Raw genomic sequence first — 18,715 nt, forward strand, 5'->3', positions numbered from 1 at the left:
GTCACTTTAGATGGAAATTCTTGACTGAAATGGGAGGGTCTGTGAAAAGGGTTATTTGACCATTTCTGGGGTGAGTCTATCCATGTCGTCCTCACATGTTTTCCTCCTTCAGCATTGGGTTTTCTGATTATTTTATTTTTCCCCTTGAAAAATTACAGTTTGTTTGTTGGAAAGAGTAAAATTGCCAATTACTGCATTTTATAACAAAATCTAATGTAGTAGATTTCCTCTTTTTAAATCTGAATTGGGAAAATGTCCTGGAGTGTTAGCTCTCAATAAGGCTTACCGGCCAGTTTCATGCTGCAGGTGAGGAATGGGAGCTGGTAGAGGGCACCCCCGTTCCCCAAGGGTGCAGATTGCTGACGTAAATGTCGCCCTGCTGGTGCTGAGGCCCCTGCCTTCTCACCTGTTGTAGTCATGGTACACGGATGGGGCAAGGCATTGCTTTTCTCCTCCGTTTTCACTGTGTCAATGAGTTGTTGGGTTTCTGGCTAAAATTGCCCAATGAGATCCTCCCATCTTGTGATTCCAAGGTGGAAGGTAACTTTACACTGTATTTCCCTGTGTGTATTCTTAACCCTGGCCAGTTGAAGGTGAAATTACCACTGTGTTCACTTATATACTGTCACATAACTGTTTGGTTTACACTGATTTCCCTGTGTATATTCTTAACCCTGGCCGGTTGAAGAGGAAATTATCATTGAATTCACTTATATACTGTCACGTAACTGTTCGGTTCAACTTCCTCAATGTTGTAACTTATCAGAGTCTCATGCTTTCTATAGACAAAGATTTAATTATTATTTCACTCTTCTAAATAATGTGTGGGTTGCTGAATTACAGTTGTCATCCAGGAGTGTGTGTGTGTGTGTGTGTGTGTGTGTGTGTGTGTGTGTGTGTGTGTGTTTGTGTGTGTATGTGAGTGTGTGTATTAAAATGTACCATGAACCTTTAATCCAGGTTCTAGGACCAAACACTAGCTCCAAACCATTGTGATTTATTTATTCTTTTTATGTGAACATATTGGTTCTTCTCATTTATATACCATACATGTTTGTCCTTTTTTGTGCCCATACAATATTCCTTGTTAGAGATGATTCTCTCCAATTGTAAATTGTATAGATATCCATTTATCTTCAGATAAGTGGGATTTGACTTATCATTCAGCTACCTAAGGTGAATTAGGTAGTTGGTATATCACTGAAAACTGGCAAAAATATGATGAGACTTTCTTCTAGAAACTTCTTTTACATTATTTCTCTCTTATTTTATTAGTGCCTTAGTTACTTACTCCCATCAAAAGGGATTTTAGTGTGGGAAGGGAATTAGAAGTTTGATTTTTTTAAAGCTATACTTTATTCTCTGTGCGATACATGTGTGCATGTGTGTGGGTGCTTGTGTAGCATGGCATACAAGGGCAGCTCAGAGGGTGTCTTGCAGTCAGACTTGGCAGCAAGCACTTTGACCCACTGGGACACCTTACAGGCCCCAAAGGTTGGTTTTGAGAAGGTAGTGTGGGAGGGGAAGGAATAATTAGAGACAAGTGAGTAACGAGGATGGAACACCCAGGAATGGAGAGGGAGGCTGTGCTTATACTTGTGGAGGACAGTGTGGTGGTGTGGTCCATCCATTCTGCTTGGCTGTCCTAACATCAGTTGTCACTGGCCTCCGGTCACTTTGGATCTGATGGTCTCAGTTGTCAGGTCATACTGTAGCCTGTTTTGTGTGCCTTTATAATACGGTTACAGAGGAGGAGGTAGGCATGGTTACCAGTAAAGGTGTGTGTATCCAGCTTCCAGTACTGTCTTCAGTAACCAAGCCTGGGCCATTCCAAGTAAGTAATATTGCATATGGATGACCACCGGTCTTCAGTCCCGTTTACCAGAAAGGTAAGGGAGTCAACCTACATTAGCCTTCTGAGTACACAGAGGTGTGGTAGTGTTCAGGACAATGACAGCGATATACTACTCTCATACGCTGTTACTAAAACATCACTCACTACTTCCTGCTGACTCAGAGGCCGAAAATGTACCAGCATTTTGTCACTTTAACAGCAGTGGATTGATCATAAGTTATTATTAGAAATCTACCCGTTTATAGTTGGAGACATTTCTTTAAATATTATTTCTTTATGGGTATGTTTCTGTGTCTTTGTGTGTGCACATTTGTATGTAGGGTTCTATGAGGACTAGAAGGTGTTGGATCCACTGGAGCAGGAGTAACAGGCAGCAGCTGCCTGGTGTGGGTCCTCTGTGAGAGCAGCAAACGATCCTAACCACTGAGCCACTTAACTTGGAGTCCCATTTCTTTTTGACATTTCTCAAGCGGAAGGGCCTGTGAGACATTTTGAAAATGACGGGTTGGAATTGGGGTCACATCTAGAGCTCCTTTAGATCTTAAGTATGTTGATGCTTGGGGATGTTGGGATGGGATTTTTGATTCTGTTGAGTATCCTGAGTACATACTTCATTTTGGAGGCCTTCTGCTTTTAACACCATTCTCACCAAAGAGATAAGGTCAATGCTTTCTTTTATCCTTCACATTGCCTTCAAGACTCTGCTGCTCCTTGCCCTCTGCTTTGGAGGTGTTTGTCCTTGCAGGGTTGAGGTTTGTGTTCCAGGACAGACTTTGAAATGGATATGAATGTGTGGGAATTTTATTCAGAAGGGCCCTTGGGATCAATCCTGTGGGAAGGAAGGAAGGAAGGAAGGAAATAGTACAGGGCAGAGCGGGCAATTGGACTACTGTGTCATGACGGTCAGATCTGATCCCGTTGGACCTACAGGGCTGCAATGGCTCTTTGCCATTGTCCTCATTCAGGAGAAGGGGCCATGTCTTCATATTCCACATGACAACCTGTCTCAATGGCTGACAAGCCATCCCTGGGAAGAGGGAGAGGACATGATGTTGGGTGAGGCTGTGACAAGCCAAGGCTGTTAGCCGAAGGCTGCAAGCTGTGTGTGGGCTGTGGGCTGTGTGCAGGCAGCAGGCTGCTTCTAGGGAGTGTGTCCTTTCCTAGATAGGAACCTTAGAGGCTTGTCAGTTTCCACTCCATTTTTTTTTCCTTTTGTAAGAATGGTTCAAAAGACTGGCCTTGGGCGGAACTACAGCCTCCAGGAATGAGAACTGGAGAGCAGAGTGGACAGGACCTAGGAGACGGTGGAAGGGAAATGTGGGATGCAGCAGGCGGTCCAGACAGCTCAACTGTGGCTTCGATGGTTGTTTTGAAAGTTCTACCTGGAGAAATACAATTTTATATCACACAAACCTGAGAAAACCTGGTGCTTTATGTGCAAAATGTTCTGTTCTTTATGCAGACAGATCCTGTTCTTAAATAAACCCTACTTTTCCAGTTTTCTTTGTACATGACAGTTTTCTGTTCTTCCATAGCTTTAGTAGTTTATTCTTTTGTTGAATCTTCATAGTAAAAAAATCAGGTGAATATTAGTTTGCTGGGCATATCTGTCAGTGTTCAGGCACAGTATATCATTTTTTCTCATTTAAAAATATTTATTTATTTTACAAATTTTAAGCATATCTTTAGGGACTTTTGCTTTTTGACTGTTTTTTGGTTTAGGTTTTCTGCTTATGCATGCATGGTCATTTATGGTGTGTTACTTTGAAAGGGTTTTACATTTGCCTTTTTGGAGCCAGGCCAGGGATTCATTTGTTATTGGCTCCGTTTCTTAGCATGGGGAATTTTAGCTTACTGGCTTTGTCAGCGCATACAAATGAGGTTTACACTTTAAAACGCTGGCGCCACAGGTTGATTGTAGCATTTTTCTGCCTTCCCTGTATTCTTAGAGACAAGCACTCGTGAGGCGTTACAAAGACACCGGAGGACTTTGTTCTGTCTTCTCACTGTATTTCAACTGTGAACACAGCACCTCTAAATGGCTTGTGTTCTATGGACTGTCTTAATCCCAACTTTACATCCCCCATGCATCAGTATCTATTTGTTTATTTACTTACTTTTTTCACTTTCTGTGCATTTTATATGTGTGTATGGATAGCCCTCTCTCTCTCTCTCTCTCTCTCTCTCTCTCTCTCTCTCTCTCTCTCTCTGTGTGTGTGTGTGTGTGTGTGTGTGTGTGTGTGTGTGTGTGTAAGCCATAGGTCAACCTTGGGTGTTGTCCCTCGGGTACTGTTCACTGTGGACTCTCTCACAGGTCTGGACCTGGTTAAATTTGGCAAGGGTGGCTCCTGGGACCCCCAAGGATGCACCCTCTTACTTGTCTCATGCTAGAGGTGTATACTGTCATAGTTGGCTTTAAAAGCAAAAAAATTAAAGGTTTATTTATTTATTGTTATGTTTTTGAGTGTTTTGCCTGTATGAATGCATATATATATGTGTACCGCATGCATGCCTGGTCCCCTCAGTGGCCAGAAGAGGGCATTGGATCACATGGAACTGGAGTTACAGATGGTTGTGAGATAGCATGTGGGTGCTGGGAACCAAACTTGAGCCCTCTGCAAGAGCAATCAGTGCTTTTAACTGAGCCATCTATCTAGCCCCTGTCTGACTTTTAAAATGTGGATTCTGGGGGTTAAACTAAGGTCCTCATGCTTGCCCAGCAAAGACTTTTTTGGCTCAGCCCTCTCCCACCGTGGCTCCCCACAGCCACAGCTGACGCGTTTGCTCTGTGTGCACCACTTCGGCCACTAGATCTAGCATTGACATGGTACTAGATGAGTTTCTTTATCATAAATAAAGCCATGTACTTCCTTTGAAGGAAAGACTTTATTTTTAGTTATGTGTATATGAGTGTGAGTTTGTGCATGTGAGTGCAGTGCCCGAGGAGCCCAGAAGAGGGTGTCACATGCCTCGGAGCTAGAGTTACAGGTGGCTGTGAGCCACAGGATGTGGACGCTGGGAACTCAATCCAGGTCCTCTACAAGAGCAGCAAGTGCTCTTAGCCATGTCTTCAGATCTCCAGCTGCCCTCCGCACATTTTTATTGCACTAGCATTTATTTTTTCCACATTTCTGGTGCAAAGCCCTTTTCATTAGCTCTTCTTACCACCATATAGCTGCAGCCCTTAGGTTACTCATTAACACTCAGTTCCTTAGACTCTGCCTCTTCAATGGGAAAGTGTCCATAGCAACCCTGTCTAGCATTAGTTTAGCACACAGAGTGAGTTCTTGATCAATGCTCCCCATTGTTATTGGCCGTTCTGTTAGTCTCCCCACCTTGGGCAAGGGCTCTATGTTCTTCGTGGTAGCTGTTTCCTTGTTAAGAAGAGGAGGAAGTCTTAGTTACGGCCTGGGAGAGCCCAAAGGAGAAACTTCATTGAGTGTAGCGGAATACCGAAACTGAAGCAGGGTCCCACCCTCTCTGTGTATGAGCCAAAGGTCACTTGACAAGTCCGTGAACGGAGCGATGCGCTCTCACTGTTGCCTTGAACGTCGCTTGGAGGAGTTTTGCCTGGACAGTGCCGGAGGGTAAGTGAGAATTTGTGAATATTTTCTTTGCTAAGGAGGGGTTTCAAAGGTGTAATTATTACAGAAGATGTTTGTAGACCTTGAAAGGTAGTATTATTTTTAGGCTAAGTAGGTCCTCTAACAGGTTTTTTTTTTTAAGTCCCTTTTGATGTTCTCATTGGCTTCTAAACCTGGTAAAATCTTGGGGGTACCTTAGTGTCCACATTATCCTGCCCCTTCCTTCCCTGTTTGGTTGCTTACAGGCTTGTGGGTTTAAAGGCTTTTCCTCTTGTGAGTCGTGGTGCTCAGGAGGGTGATCTTCCTGTTCACCTCATAGCTAAGAAGGGATCAGATGACTGTTAATAGTTGGGAACCCACAGACATAAAATGAATCTTATATGCAAAACACCTTGATTATCCTGTAAATACTAACTGCTTTGAATTGTTTGTACAGTGTTGGTTGTACTATGAAAATTTGCTTATTACTCAAATTTAACCTTCATAGGTTATTGTTGGCTCTGAGCCCACAGACTGAACATGGCCAAATCTCTATACAAACATTTTACTTGGGACTGAAACTGTAGTTGGATATGTGTATTGAAAATTTTTGTTTTTTAAAGCTGTGTATATTAATGGAGCTTGTAAATGTTTAAATAGTCAGTTAGTGGAAACCTTAAAAGAACAACTATTTTTAAAATATCAGAAGTTTATAATTTTGGTATCTTAGTATTACATTTGAGTTTAGTGACAAGCAGGATTGTCAATGTGTAGAGGTCCCTGTATGCCTTTTATTTTCAAGGTTCTTATTGGATTGATACACTTAATCTGATTGGAAAGGAAATGCTTTTTTCTTGCTCTATTACCAGAAATTAAATTCAAAGCTAGGATTGATACTGTGTAAAAACTATAGTTATGGGATAATCAAAGTGTTTTGCGTATAAGATTTATTTTATGTCTGTGGGTTCCCAACTATTAACAGTCATCTGATCCCTTTTTAGCTATGAGGTGAACAGGGAGATCACCCTCCTGAGCTCCTAATAGTGTAACTGCATGCCCCTGACAGAGGGCAAAAGTCAGGATCTGCCTGAGTTACTCTTGTGGACTGGGACTCTCTGCATTCTTCAGTTTAGATCATGGTGTGTGTGTGTGTGTGTGTGTGTGTGTGTGTGTGTGTGTGTGTGTGTGTGTGTGCTGTACGTACATAGTGAACCCCTGTGTGTGCAGGTATGGGTGTACGCATATAGGTAACAGAGACCAGAGATTCCTATCGAGGTCTCTCATTGGAGTGTACAGGTTCTGCTAGACTGGCTGGCACGTCTGCTCCAGACATCTGTCTGTCTCTGCCTCTTAGTCTCAGGTGCACACTGCTGCCTCTGGCCTCTTACAGAGATGTTGCGTGTGGAACTCAGGTCTTCATGCTTGCCTGGCCAGCACTTTACTCACCTAGTCATGCCCCCACCCCCAAGTGATGCTCCTTTGAACGGCATTCTCTCGTGTGTGTTGATTCTCTGTCATTTGTGTGCCGTAAAGAGGGTTGACAATCCAGCCTTTCTCATGTGACCTTCCAGCAACACATCCAACATTTAGGAGTAAAAAGAAGGTGAGGTTCCTGGAGATGTTTATGGTCTGGCTTATTTTTATCTTGGCTGTAAACTTTTGTCCAAATTCCAAGGCAGATGTCAGTGTCATGTGGACTTTAAACTCGGCGTAGTCTCCGAGAAAGGAATGTAAAACATTTTGTTCTTTGACCCAGCCGTTCTCCATTGTAGGAGGATACATGTGTATAGGTTCTACCTAACATTGTTTCAAAGAGGTTTCTGTTTTTCAGCAGCTCAATATGGAAACTGTTTTTTTTTTTCAATTTACCTTTATTAAACTGTGTATTAGAAGAAATGGCCAGACACATGCATAATCTGTTTAGTCCCATTTCTAGTAAAGCAGTTCCAAAATAAAGTGTATAGAGAAGTCTCTGTTAGTTTCCCCACATAGTTACTTTGTCACTCATTGAGATCAGTATAAAGTTTAATAAAAGGCTTGAGCCTGCCTTGGAATATAGTGACAAAGACTTATAGAACTGTTAGCTAAGTTGAATAAAAGGATTATGTAAGAGTTATATTAAAGTAGGTTATCACTAAGGCTTGTGTGTGTGAAGGCTTTGGTTTAGGAATTGGCTGTACATTTTCTTACTTATTAAAAGTACGTTGGAGGGGGCTGGGAATAAGACTCAGTTGGTAAAGTTCTTGCCTAACAAGCATGCGGATTTGAGCCTGGACTCCCAGAACCCACATACAAGACTGGCCGTGGCAACACAAGCTTAGAATCCTGGCAGTACAAGATGGGAGGCAGACACAGGAGGGTTTGGGGAGCTAGCCTGGCCTACCTGGTGATGTTACAGGAAACAAATACATTGTGTCAGATGTTTAGATGTAATTCAAATAATACTAACTTTGCTAAGATTGTTATAAATCTACAATTTTGAAGTCACTATTTACTACTGTCTGTCATATTCATTACTTTCTGCTATTTTCTTTAAAAAAAAAGCTTTCTATAATATGCAGATAATTCCCTTCTAGTTCACAATTTCATATAATCTGCCAGGCCAAATGGCATAGTCTGCCTTGGGTAGAGCCGCAATCATCAGTATTGAGCAGGAAGCCCGGGCCTGGGGTTGGAAAGCTCTCCTACCACTCTGGCTTGGCATTCCCAAGACTCAGAATGAATCCTCTTCACTAACTCAGAGCCTGCGTTCTGGAATCCACCGTGCTTCCTTCTCCCCATTCCTAGTTGACCCCACAGCTCAGGCTGAAGGCTCCTCATGGCCTTCCCATTTCCTGCTGTGTAAGGATCATTGACTGCTTGGCTCCCTGTCATTTGTGGTCACCGTTTTGTTTTTTGGTTTTTTTTGTTTTTGTTTTTTTTTTTTAATTTGCTTGCCCTTTATCATATCTTCCATCTCTTGCCTCATTTTTCCTTCTCAAAGTGTCTCATTCATAACCAGAGTTTGGCTCTTTCTCAAGGTCTGCTGACCACCATTGTTGGATTTCCCCTGGTCCTTTCTCCCTTGGTTGAGTATACTGTTTTGTGCTTTTGCGTTCTCTTCCCGTGTCCTATGTTGTGTGTATTTTCATGTGTTCTCTGATATTTTGCTCCTTCCATGTTAATGGACTTGAAACAGCTAAGTTGTCTTACTCTTTGTTCCTATGATGGGCTGTAGGTGGTTTGGTCTGATTTCTCCTGTGTTGCCTTGCATAGATACTAAACGGAACCCTATGCGGAGTAACTTGCCCGTGAGTCACTGAGTAGCACACACTTTGCTCCTCTGCTGGAGTGGATATTTGAGGACTCAGTTGAAGAAATGCAGAGTGGCTTTCTGAACTAGGGCTTGCAGCAACCAAAGCTGCCATGGAGAAGTCCTTCAGGTCTGGCTGTGTGGGGCCTCAGGTCCCCTTCTCGATGAAGGCCAGGCGGAGAGGAATCGAAAAGTTACCCCACACAGCTCTGACTTGCAGAACATTTCCATGAATTCATAGTGGAAACAGATGTAGTTAGTGAGGCTAGAATACTGGTTTGGGGAAAAGAGGTTTGTCCCCACATGACTGGCATCCCGGGTGTAGTACCTGCCTTGTTGCTGTGACAAAATACCAGAGAGACACAAGTGAGGGAAGGGAGGGAGGGAGGGAGGGAGGCAGGCTTTGTTTGGGCTCATGGTTTGAGGGCATACTCCATCTCGGCTAGGAAAGCATGCTGTGAGGAGAGAGGCCCTGGCTGTGGCAGCAGGGATAATTGACTTGCTCAAGGTCCATCACTCATAAAGGACAGGGCTGGCCCTGAATCAGGTGTTGCCTGAGCTGAGATCTCAGTGGGTCCTGAGAGGGCCGTGTGGGTTATACATTAATAATAACTTCTGCACGATCATATCTTGTGCCCTCGGTGACATCGCTGACCTCATCAGGCAGGGCAAGGACCGAGACTGATCCTGACACACAATCTTGAGTTTTCCCAGCGGCTTGTGTGTAAAAGGTCAGGAAAAACGAGAGCTGGGATGTGGCAGTGACTGAACCTGTACACAAGGAGAAATGATGTGTTGGAATATGGAAGTGGGAGAAGGGGGATTACAAACACTACCTTCAGTGTGAGAGGAGCCTGACTGGTGGATGGCTGCGCTGCTGTGGATGTGAGACCGTGGAAGGGGGACCGGAGGCCACCATCGTAAACTGTGCTGTATGTCTGGATTAGTATTAGACTAAGAAAACCAGAGGGGAGAGCGAGAGGTGTGGACGACATGGGCAGAGCCATCTCGGGGCTTTATGTGTACAGTCAGGGGTCACACACTCGTTATGGTCCCAGAAGATTATGATGGGGCTGAAAGTTCCTGTCACCTAGTCCCAGTACAGTGCGGGGTGCTCCGATGCCGCGGTGACAGCGGTGTGAGCGCGCCTCCTTCCTGCACCGCCAATGCTAATAAAAGTGCAATGCGCCAGGTGTGGTGGTGGTGCTCCCCCAGAATTCTACATTGATGAGGCTGACGCAGGGGGATTGCCCAAGATGCGAATCCAGCCTGGACTAAATAGCAAGACTCCGTCTCAAAAAAAAAAAAAAAAAAAAAATCAACCCCCCAGTAAACACTACAGTGTAGATGATCGTGTACAAAGCTGCTTACTCCCAAATGCCTTCACTGCTTTCTCTATCTCTACGTTATACCTTTCGCACCACTGTGGAGGGCACACCTTCTCTTTGTATTTGTATAATAAAGGTTAGCAGTAAGGCAGCCTCAGGTGGGCCCTCATGAGGACAGACAGGCCCATGCTGTTGCTGTCCATCAACACACGGAAGGGGGCAAGGCCTGAAGGAGAGAGGCAGTGGTGCCTTGGCCCTCCCCTACAATCAGTGTTTTTAGTAAAAGATATTCAAAAAAGTAAAAACAAAACATAGGCAAACTTATAGGATATGGATATAAAGGGACTTTTTTTTTTTTAAAAAAAATAAAGCTGTAGAGTGTATTTTAGGGTAAATGTTACTACAAAGGAATCAGAAACTTAAAAAAAAAACTAAAAGGTTTATGAAATAGAAAGTTAAAGTTTTTTTTAAATGGTTGGAGAGATGGCTCAGCAGCTAAGAGCTTTCATGGCTCTTACACAGGACCTGGCTTCCCTTCCAACTCCAAAGGACTGACAGCCTTCTGTAGCTCCAGTTAGGGGACCTGATGCCCTCTTCTGGCCTCCATGGGCACTGCACACATGTGGTTCACATACACAGGCAGGCAAATACACAATAAATAAAAATAAAGAAATAAATGCTTGAATGAATGAATGCAGTGCAGGATACAGTGGTGTATGCAGCCCACAGCAGGGCACAGCAATGGCCTCTTCAGACCCAATCCCCCAGGACTGCCCCCAAACAAACCATTCCCACGCACTGCTCACAGTATGACTCATATACAGATACACCCTTTAAAATTCATGTATAATATAGTTTTAGTGTAACTTTTTCTATGTGTAGATGTATTTTGGTGTGTAAACACCTGCCAGTAGGTTATGTCACCAAAGTGTGTGAGTACACTCAGAGTTGTTCCCAAAGTGACAGGATCCATTACCCTGCGTCTGGACAAGCAATATATAACTGTACTTAAAAAACTTTTTATCTTTATTTTAATTATGTGTCTGTGTATCAATATGTGAATGTGAGTGCAAATAGCCACAGAGGCCAGAAGGCACCAAATCTCCTGGAACTGGAAGGACAGGCAGCTGTGAGCCACCTAATGTGGGTGCTGAGAATTGAACTCTGGTCCTGTGCAAGTACTCTTAAGCTCTGAGCCGTCTCTCCAGCTTCACATATATTAAAGGAATCTCCCCCTCCTCCCACCCTGTGTGTGTGCTGAGGTCAGAGGACAGCTTGCAGGAGTCTGATCTCTCCTTCCACCATGCAGGGTCTGGTGATTTAACCTGAGTACCACTGAGCCATCCCTCTGGCTCGTGACTGTTTGCCACGGCATGGAAGGTGTCTTTATTCTTTTAGTAGTGAGTTGTCTCCAGGGCTTCACGTAGAGACAGTCTTCAGTTGGTGGCTCTTGAGCTGCACAGCACTTAGGTGTGGGCTGGAATGAAGCAACGGCAGAGCAGAACTGAAGAACATGTGTGAGTCTAACACAGAGTCACAAGCAGCAGCCAGCGCCTGTTTTCTTCCTACAAACCGAGAATGTCTTTTACTTCTGCGGGGTGGACGGGCAGGATCTGGGCTGGCCTCAAACTTACTATGTGCTGAGGATGACCTTGAATTCCTGATCCTTCTTCCCCTACTTCCCAAAGACTGAGATTAGAGGCATGTGCCACTGCTCCTGAATGTATTTTTCTTTTTGTTTTGTTTTACGTTTTAAGTAGGTGATTTAATACCAAAGCAAAACTGAAGAGTGTTGATGGAGACGGCACAGACGGACAGAACCTGAGACATTTACAACTCAGTGTTTCATAGAATGTTTCTCACCTCCAGATGAAGCAGAGCAGTTGAGCTGTGTCTCCTTTCAGGAGTGTGTGGATAAGACACAGAGAGGGCCGCTTTCTCAAACACGTGCTTTCCCCACACACAGAGAGGAGTTATTACTTCCGATGTGAGATTTTCTGTGGGGCTTGTGTCTTTTCCATTTCTCATGCCCTCCAGAAGTATTTCAGCCACTGTGCAAATGAAGAAACGAGGTTTGTTGGAAGTCCCAGCAAGCCTAAAGTGATACACATTTAACAGGAAAGTGTGCATGACTTTAACCAGAGGTGAACGAAGTTTGTTAAAATGAGTGTGGAGTTTAAAATTCTGGGTTGAAAACGTAAATATTGGTGATTGTCCCTTGGGTCTCTAACATTAAAAACAAGGCAAGGTATACAGTCAGAATGTTGCTAGAGAATTGTATAATTTTATTAAAATCTGTACAGTAAGGAATGTCTTTGGTGTGATGTGTAAAGAGTTATAAAGAAAATGTGGGATATAGAATCACAACTCATTAAAAAGTAAGATTATTATTCACCTATAAGAAAGATGAGACTTAAAATTCTCAATACAAATAATACAATAGAACAGGGGCTGGAGAGATGGCTCAGGGTTGAGAGCACCAGCTGCTCTTGCAGAGATCTGGGCTTGATTCCTAGTACCCACATGGCAGCTCACAACAACCTGTAACTCTAGTTCCAGCACCCAACATCCTCTGCTGACTTCTGCTGGTTCCAGACACAAATATGATAGACAGAGATGCATGTAGGCAAACACCCTTACATGTAAAATAAAATAAGTTAAAATAGGTTCTAGTTCAATTGAAAGTAAGTGAGGTACATACTTATTTTCGAAAAGCATATACTAAAACTATATTATCCCATGTGTTTAACTGTGAAGTGTAAGAAGTCAATTTTTTGTTGCTAAGCAATGTATCATCTAGAGTCCAGGAAGTGCTCCCAAAGGAGGGGCTTTTGAGCTGGGAGTCAAGGATTAGGGAGGCGGAGATGAAAGAGGTAACTGTTCTAGACAGGGCAGATGGTTCTCGAGGAGACAAGGTGTGGCCCAGGAGATGCCACAGAAAGCATCACTGTGTGCCTCACATCGAGGACAGGAGTTGCCCTTCTTCTTTTCATTGTATGTCCAGCAATGATAGTACAGTCCCTGTGGCAAAGGAGTAAACTCTCAGCAAGGCATATTGGAAGAACAAGAATAAACGGCGTTTCCTGGGATTCCTGGTGTAGCCCCGGGTACAGGGATTGCTCAGAGAACACTGCTACCCTTCTCTGAAGCAAGGCTTGTTCCTTTACCTGAGATGATGACTGTTGCTGGAGGCTGCTCGGGGCACTTGGAACAGCGTCCTAAGCCTTTGTTGCCCGTTTAAGTGTCTGAGTGGAGTTTGACCCAGGGACAGGGGACTTAGAAAAGACAGGAAAATAAATGCAGAGTGATCTGGCTGGATCTGGATCTGCTCTGAGATGAACTGGTGTCTGCATTATTATACTATCAGGGACAAATCTGAGACAGGATGAGTGTGGCCACCCTGTTACTTAACCAGTCGAGAGAGGGTTGATACCAGAGCCCATCATCCTGGGCATCCTGGGAGCTCCATGATAGCCAGACAGCAAGGGTGAGTGGGTTTAGAGCCGAGTAAAGTTAAAATGCAATTATCAGGAGCTCTTGTCTTTTCATAAGCAAGTGTGAGCTGCGTTATGATGATTTCATCCTGGTTCCATCTGTAGGCTTAGGCTCCTGAAGACTGTGTCAAGAAGGACAAGACGGTTGCATGTTCACCAAATCTGTGCAGTAAGATTGTGGCAGCATGTGGGGAACTGTTTTGAAAGGTAATTGCCATGAAATAGAGGTTAAATGTGGATTTGCAAAACTGAGGGAAAAGGGGGTACTTTAGAAGAAAGGGCAAAGCAATTTGAGACAAAAGGAAAGAAAGTGTATTCACAGTTCTTCTTTCATCAGTTGCTTTCATTATTTTTGAGACAGAGTTGAGCTATGTACTTCAAGCTGGACTTGAACTTATTATGTACCCCAGGCTGGCCTCAAACTGGAACAATCCTCCTGCTTCAGCTTTCTGAGTTCTGGGATTGCAGGTATGTCCTGCCATATCTGGTGTCACTGTTATTCTCGTGTGTATGGTAGGTACATGTTTGTGTGTGCATGTGTGAGTGTGTGTGTTATGCATGCATATGGACTGCAGAAGGCATTTACTCTCTGTGCTTTTTCTCTTTTTCCTTTTTTGAGGCAGGGTCTCACTCACTCAGAGTTCCTTCATTTGCTCTGGCTGTCTGGGCAGTGGACCTGGAAACTCCCCTGCCTCTATTTGCCCATCACGGGGCTTCCCGGTGCACACAGCCACATCCAGCTTTTACGTGGGTGCTGGTATCTGAACTCAGGTCCTCCTGCTTGTACAGCAGGTAATAACTGACTTGAGCCATCTCCCCAGGCCCTGTCACCAGATTGTTAGGGGGTGGTTAATAATCAGTTTGTCACTATGGCAATGGTATAGGTGTGCTTTAGTTTGCTTTAAGAAGAATGCATAGAGTAGAATGTAGTTGGGGTGCTCCCACCAAAATTAAAGAATTGGATAAAACGATCTCGAAATTAGTGAACTCTGAGCATCTAAGGTACCCCCCTCAAGTCTCCCCATGGTTATTTTCTTAAACACTAGTAATGAATAGGTTGATACTTGTCATTGGACTTAACATTTCCAAAGATGGTCCCCAGATGCTCCACAAGGTCCCTCATGATCTGTCACTAGGCTTTTCTCCATTCTTTCTTCTCTGTAGCCATCCCTGGCATGGCCACACTGAATAAAGCAGCTTCCAGTTCCCTGAAACTCACATCCCTGTATACGATGTTTGGGACATGGGGACATGCTCTGGGACTGCCCATGTCCACGCCAGTGGGCACACTCCTGCGCCTTCCGACACTGGCTCTCCCCCGCTCGCTGTCGGATATTAAACTGACAGCCATCGCTGGGCAGACTATTTCATAGGATGTCTCTGAGGTCACAGAGGCAGCGTTTACTAACACATTGCCCTTAGCTGTTTACATGTGTGCTCTGCTAACCCGAGTGCTCCGGCAGGCCGGGAATCATTTTTGCTCCGTATGCCCTCACGCAGGGCACGTCTTGTGGGCCATACATTTCCCCCAAACAAGGTGGTTTGAGGTACCATGTAGTATGTTTCACTTTAGTAGATAATCATTCCATGGGTAAGCTACTGTTCTTTCACATTTTCAGTAGGATTTAGCTGCTGGCTGTAGTTGAGAATATTAAACAGGCATTTCTTTTGCTTTTCTAGTGGCTCACTACTGCATCTGTCGGAAGCATATTTCTTTTGTTTCTAGGGGCATTGGCTCCGCGGGCATTCCACCCCCTAGAGTCCTCCTATTTTGGTGAAATTATCTGATAATTCTTACTTACATGTTTATGGCATAATATATTATTGCTCTCAGGAGCATTTATGGTTTAATAGCAGTTCCTGGGGACGAAAATGTTTAACTTGAAAGAATGAATTCATTTCCGTGAGAAGATTTGCATCCACCAAGCAGCTTGGGTAATTGATATGTTTTAAGAAAACAGGGTGGCACTCTGTTGGCCCTCAAATCACACCAGGCATGCTGGCTGACAAGTATACATTTACATGTTTAGTACCTCCCACTGGGAATAGGCTTTTCCTTAGGTTGCTGCTCTGCAGACTCCCCCACCTTGGGTAAATTTGCGCCCGTTACACTACCTGCTCCCCGTTAGTCTGAAGGTCGAGGCCATGGCATATTTCAGAGCACTCATTCTGCTTTACCTCCCTGGGGGTTCTCTCACCTGTTTGGTACTAGAAATACATAATCATATAATATCTAAGCCAGTTCCTGTGAACTTGTCACAGATACAAATGACTTCTCAGCTGCTGACTTGATGTGTAAAAAGATAGTTTTTCTTGCTGAAAGTGAAATTCTAGAGGACTCAGAGGACTCAGATGTTTGAACTCTTTCCAGGGTGGATTACTCAAGAGGAAACAAAACGCACGATCCTGTATAATTGCTTGTTATTTTGAAGACGGAAATGTTATGTGTATTTTTCTTCCCCAAGGGCTGTGTTGAGGACAGAATCGTGTTAGTGTTTTTAATAGGTCTGTGGGATACTGCCAGTATATGGAACTCACAAATAAGCAAGGCTGGTATCCGTTTGGCTGGAGGATGAAGCATTCCAGAAAAACTTTATTCCTACCAACAGAAAAGTCACACAGGAATTTTGAGATGAATGTATGAAAAAAACAAACAGATCTAGGCTTGTTTTATGTGAATATGAAACCTGACTACATCTTTAGGCGTAACTGTGTGTGTGTCGGGGGGTGGGGGGGTGGGGGGGGTGGGCATGTTCTTAGCATCTTAGCTGTCCTAAAGGCAAGGCTCCTAGACCAGGACAGAACATGGAGGCCAAGTGCTTGAACTTTTGTGTTGATCTGTCTGTGTTGAAGTCTTTAACTGTGACCAACTTGTGTGGTAGACCAGGTAGTCCCTTGTGTGCCTCAGTTTCCTATAAATAGAGATATTGGTACGTGTCTCTGAGAGGATTTGTGAATATCAGCCATATTGACACATGGCAAAGATTCTCTAGCAATGTTGGCCACATTTGTGGATTTAATGTATATTACTTATTGGTTTTGTAAACTGTTCTGAAATGGTAGTGTTACACAATTAATCCAGAGAGGAGAAAACAATTGCTTAGAAAAGGCAAATATTTTGGGGTCTGAGGAGAGAGCTCATTTGAGATAGTTCAAAGTGCTAGCAGAGGACCTTAGTTTGGTGCCAAGAACCCGTGTTAAGCCAGCTGGGAGGAGTGTGTGCTTGGCATCCCTCTTGGGAAGGTGGGAATAGGTGGGTCCCTGGAGCTTCCGGCCGGTCAGCTCAGACTACTTCATGAACTTCAGGCCTGTTGGAAGCCTATTTTCCCTTCACACAGACACACAGACACACACACAGACACATACACACATACACACACACCCTAACATATACATACACCTTCTCCCACAAAAGAGTACATTTTTTTGATCCAAAAGCAGTATTTAATTCTGATGGTAAAAATGGTATGGATTTTCCTTTATCCATGTGAGATTATGTTGAAAGGAGGGAGCGTGAGAGGACTCAGTGGTGTGCTTCCTAGACGATCTGAGTCCTCACCTGCTTCCTATAGTATCCCTTGTTTATCAGTGTTGGACCGGAAGTCTTCACCCTCAGAACCAGATAGCACCTGTTTATGGAAAGCTCTCCGCTTTGAAAGCTGGCTGGCTTTGGGGAGTTCACGTCTTTTGTCCATTCTGTGTTAGGGTTCTATATTGTCTAATCCGAGCTGGATGGAAATGGCACTGGTGTGCCGATTCCCTTCCAAGAAAAACACTGGGTGTTTCAGGAAGTGGGCGGGTGAGTCAGAGGACGGCGCTTTTCCTCTTAGTCAGTCTTGAACTTGCTGGAAACAGGCTGACTTTCACCCAGAGTTCTGCTTTTTGGATCGGATGTTCAATCAGTGGACACAGCACCAGGCTGACAGCAGGGCTTTGTTGGTATGTGCACTCAGCCCACACAGCGAGTCTTAGTGAGCATGGCTGGTGCGTTCTTTTTTTTTTTTTTTAAATCTCAGTTCAGTTCTACATCCTTAAACTAGTTTCTTCTCCATGACAGCCTTACTTCTAGCAGGAGCGGTGTGAAGCAGCCAATGGTGTATCTTTTAGAAGGAAATTGATAGTAACACTTATTTGGGTCAGTAAATGTCCCATCATTCTTAGCACACATATCCTTCTCTCTGTAACATTCTGGCAGCACAAGGATTATCTTTCAAAAGACTGTACTAGTCCGCCACACTCCAGAGTTGTGTAGAAGATAAGAGTGTTCTACACACTCCAGAGTTGTGTAGAAGATAAGAACCTCAGAGTGGTTCTTCATAGTAACATTTAAAAATTCTAAAGTTCATGCTATGTGGTTACTCGATGAAAAATAAGGACATGACCTCTCCACCTCTCCAAGGTATAGTTAAGAAGACTTTATTGAAGTTGTGAGAGAGAGCAGTTACCAAATGACGAGGTGTCCATACTATTGAGTTAGTTAGGAAAACCGTTAAAAGAGAATGGAGGCAGGTGGAGAGATGGCTCATCAGTTACCACCCTTGCTGCTCTCCCAGAGGACCTGAGTTTGATTCACAGCACCCACACTGGACAGCTCACAACTGCCTGTAACTCTAGTTCTGGAAAATCCAGCGCCAGAGAATTCACTGTGTAGACCCCGAGCTCAGAGAGATCTATCTGCCTCTGCCTCGTGAGTGCAAGGATTCAAGTGTGCGCTACCATGCCTGGCTCTGGTCTCTCAGCTCTGTCCCAGGAGACAGCAACAGCATTCCATTTGCTTTCTAAGAGTAAATTGCTGTAATTTGAGCCTTTGTAAGGTCTATAAGGCCAGCCAGATAGGCTGGGGACTTTTTAGGTAGTGGCATGCTTGTCTTTTGCCAGTTTACATTAGTAGATTGCTAATTTATAGTCTTTCATTTTTTTTTTAATTAAATCTCTGGCACATGGGCTTGGATTAGCTGGAGCCATTGATCTTTCTCTCTGACCCCAGTCACTATAGGTTTTATCCTGTTTCCTCCCAGGCAGGGAACATGCTAGCTCCTGGCAGCCCTCAGCTTCCCCGAGATCTCAACAGTTGCTCCTGAGATCAGGCACCATTCTTGTAAACAACGCCTCTCATATCTTATAAAATCCAAATGCTTGTTTCCTAGAAAAACTTCCGCTTTATCATCCTGGAATGGAAGGGC

At 44.0% G+C, this 18,715-nt stretch overlaps 1 protein-coding gene across 7 annotated transcripts in view; it reads left to right on the forward strand.

The window, feature by feature from the left end:
- Positions 1-18,715, forward strand: part of Eps8 (epidermal growth factor receptor pathway substrate 8) — a 173,418-nt gene that overhangs the window by 70,417 nt on the left and 84,286 nt on the right. Inside the window, exons 1-2 of one of the 7 annotated variants that reach the window (XM_037204044.1) lie at positions 4,902-5,442; positions 13,638-13,739. The exons of 4 other annotated variants lie outside the window; for them this stretch is intronic. The gene's annotated coding sequence lies outside the window, so the exon portion shown is untranslated. Of the gene's footprint in view, positions 1-4,901; positions 5,443-12,540; positions 13,740-18,715 lie in introns of those variants that run through there. 2 more of the 7 variants (XM_028872188.2, XM_037204043.1) reach the window with 2 other exon arrangements.

The sequence above is a fragment of the Peromyscus leucopus genome, chromosome 3 (genome assembly GCF_004664715.2).
Source record: "Peromyscus leucopus breed LL Stock chromosome 3, UCI_PerLeu_2.1, whole genome shotgun sequence".
Classification (NCBI taxonomy): domain Eukaryota; kingdom Metazoa; phylum Chordata; class Mammalia; order Rodentia; family Cricetidae; genus Peromyscus; species Peromyscus leucopus.